General features: G+C 63.9%; 1 non-coding gene across 1 annotated transcript; it reads left to right on the top strand.

Annotated features, from left to right (window-relative positions):
- The first annotated feature begins 643 nt into the window (after positions 1-643).
- Positions 644-797, top strand: LOC136679808 (5.8S ribosomal RNA). Its single transcript, XR_010796593.1, has one exon. It is a non-coding gene; the product is annotated as a 5.8S ribosomal RNA (ribosomal RNA).
- The last annotated feature ends 2,306 nt before the right edge of the window (positions 798-3,103 follow it).

Below are 3,103 nucleotides of genomic sequence, written 5' to 3'. Positions count from 1 at the left end.
TGAACCCATCCCCCCGGCACAGGGGGCGGTGGTGGACGGGAGCGTACCGCCGGGCGAAACTCTTTCCCCTCACGGGGTTAGAGCGGAGCTTAAGAGCGCATGCAAAATACCCCCGATGTTGGCTTCGCAGAGACGGACCGTATAATAGTCTAAGGCCGGTGCGCGAGTTGAAGGGGCCTCACGAACCCCGGATGCGTTTATAAACACCCGAAAGGAGACGGCCGGTGCCCGCCGGTCCTGACTAGGTGGGATCTACCCAGCGCCTTCCCCTAAGCGGGGACTTGGGAGCGTACCACCGGGCCTCGCTCATACCCTCCGGGGTGGAGAGCTTGGCTTTGAGCGCACGCCTGAATGCCTTAGACCGGGACCCGTAACGCAGCGAACCAAACCCCTGGGCCTCGCCGGGAACGGCGGGTGCCTAGACCCCGGTCTCCTAAACCACGTAAGTCTCGGGCACCTACTCGGGCGATCGTCCCCCGGGCCGTAACTCCTCGGTCCGGTGGTGACGCCCAGGTTCAATGACCTTTCCCCCCCTGCACGGGGGTGGAAGGCACCCGGCTTGAAATATATTGGCAAAAATTGTCTCTTGTTCGAATGGCTTCCTTCGCCCGGCCTGTAACGGGCCGGGCACAAACCCGAATACGACTCTTAGCGGTGGATCACTCGGCTCGTGCTTCGATGAAGAACGCAGCCATCTGCGTTAACTAATGTGAATTGCAGGACACAGATCATCGAAATTTCGAACGCATATTGCGGCCGCGGGGGTCCATCCCGCGGCCACGCCTGTCTGAGGGTCGCTTTACCCATCGATCGGTCTCCGCGCCCCCGCTGAGAGAGAGAGACCGCGGCTGGAAGCTCGCAGGGCCTGAAAACGGCCCTTCGTCTTCCCAAACGAAGACTCGGTTCCGAGCCAGTCCACGCGGCCCGTGTTGCGAGAGAGCTCCGTACAGGGAACGGAGGGAGAGCCGAGTAGGTCCGGGTCCACGTCCGTTACGGTCTCTCCCCGAGTCCCGAGCGGGGCTCCGCGCAGTCGGACGCGGGGGTGGCGAGTGCCGATTAAACCCAGCGAGCGGGCGAGTGAGCGGGCGGGCGAGCGGCCGGGGTGGGGGGGAAGGTGTCGCGGAGTTCGGTCTCGTGCCGGGCTCTCGCCCCTCGCCCCTAGCCTTCGGCCCTCCGCCTCCGCCCTCGCCCCCGCATAAGAAACCTCTGTGTGCGGCCTCAGATCAGACGAGACGACCCGCTGAACTTAAGCATATCAGTAAGCGGAGGAAAAGAAACTAACAAGGATTCCCTTAGTAGCGGCGAGCGAACAGGGAAGAGCCCAGCGCTGAATCCCACTTTCCCCTGACCGGGGTTGGCCGGGAAATGTAGCGTACGGAAGTCCGTAAGATCCGTCTCGGTGCGGACGCGGGACCAAGTCCTCGCGAACGTGGCTTCTTCCCATAGACGGTGAAAGCCCGGTAGCGAGTCCCGCGTTCCCGCCCGGGTAGGTCGGGCTTCTCGGAGTCGGGTTGCTTGGGAATGCAGCCCAAAGCGGGTGGTAAACTCCATCTAAGGCTAAATACCGGCACGAGACCGATAGCGAACCGAGTACCGTGAGGGAAAGTTGAAACAGGACTTTGAAGAGAGAGTTCAACAGAGCGTGAAACCGTTGAGAGGTAAACGTACGGGGACCGAGAAGACTGCCCCGGGGGATTCAGCCGGGCGGACGGCCCCGCGCTCGTCGGGTTCCGCGGTCGGGGGTGCGAGCGTATCCGGGCGAGAGGGGTGGGGTGCCGACTCCACCGCTCCCCGCTTCGGCTCTGCGCTTCGCCTCTGGACTTCGGGCCTGTCGGGCGTACGGAGGTCCGGCCCCGCCCGGTGTACTTTCCCCGCGTGGTGGTGAGTCGCGACCGGCTCCGGTTAGGCTTGGAAGGGCCCGAGGGTGAAGGTAGGTCCGTCCGGAGAAGGGAGTCCCCACGCGGCCCCCGGACACGGGCGTTCCGCTACAGCCCCTCGCTCCGACTTCGCCGATAACGCCGGGGCCGTGGAGCAATGTCCTTTCCGCGTTCTCCCCTCCTCCGGGATGGGGATGGGGGCCCCCCCCGATCGTTCGGTCGAAGCGGGCCGGCTGGGCTGTCCTCAGCCCCGGGCTAGGCCCGCTACGGCGATGCGGGGGGCGATCCAGGCCCACAGCACCCGAACGCCTAAGGTCAGCGGCTAAGTTCGGACCCCGAACGACCCGTCTTGAAACACGGACCAAGGAGTCTAACGCGTATGCGAGTCGAAGGGACCAGAACCCCCGGAGGCGCAACGAAGGTGAAGGCCGGCGCGCGTCGGCTGAGGTGGGATCCGTCCTAACCCTCCGAGGGGGCGGGCGGCGCACCACCGGCCTGCTCTTCCCACGTGCGGAGAGCGGAGCCAGAGCATACGCGGTGGTACCCGAAAGATGGTGAACTATGCCTGGGCAGGGCGAAGCCAGGGGAAACCCTGAGTGGAGGCCCGCAGCGGTCCTGACGTGCAAATCGGTCGTCCGACCTGGGTATAGGGGCGAAAGACTAATTGAACCATCTAGTAGCTGGTTCCCTCCGAAGTTTCCCTCAGGATAGCCGGCGCCGAAACTTCAAGTTTTATCCGGTAAAGAAATGACTGGAGGCCGCGGGGCCGAAACGGGCCTCGCCCTACTCTCAAACTTTAAATGGGTAAGAGGCCCGGCTCGCAGGCTTGGAGCCGGGCATGGAATTGACGGTGCCGAGTGGGCCACTTTTGGTAAGCAGAACTGGTGCTGCGGGATGAACCGAACGCGCGGGTTAAGGCGCCCGACGCAGACGCTCATCAGACCCCAAGAAAGGTGTCGGTTGATATAGACAGCGGGGCGGTGGCCATGGAAGTCGGCATCCGCTAAGGAGTGTGTAACAACTCACCTGCCGAATCAACTGGCCCTGAAAATGGATGGCGCTGGAGCGTCGGGCCCATACCCGGCCGTCGCTGGCGGTACTTGTCTCCCACCCCCCCCAAAAGCCAGCGAGAATGAGAGAGAGAACCGAGACTCATGGGACCGTATGCCGCGACGAGTAGGAGGGGCGCCGCGGTGGCGCAGAAGCCTTTGGCGCGAGCCTGGGTC

Source organism: Hoplias malabaricus, chromosome Y (assembly GCF_029633855.1).
Source record: "Hoplias malabaricus isolate fHopMal1 chromosome Y, fHopMal1.hap1, whole genome shotgun sequence".
NCBI lineage: Eukaryota > Metazoa > Chordata > Actinopteri > Characiformes > Erythrinidae > Hoplias > Hoplias malabaricus.
This window is presented reverse-complemented; position numbering and strand designations above follow the sequence as displayed.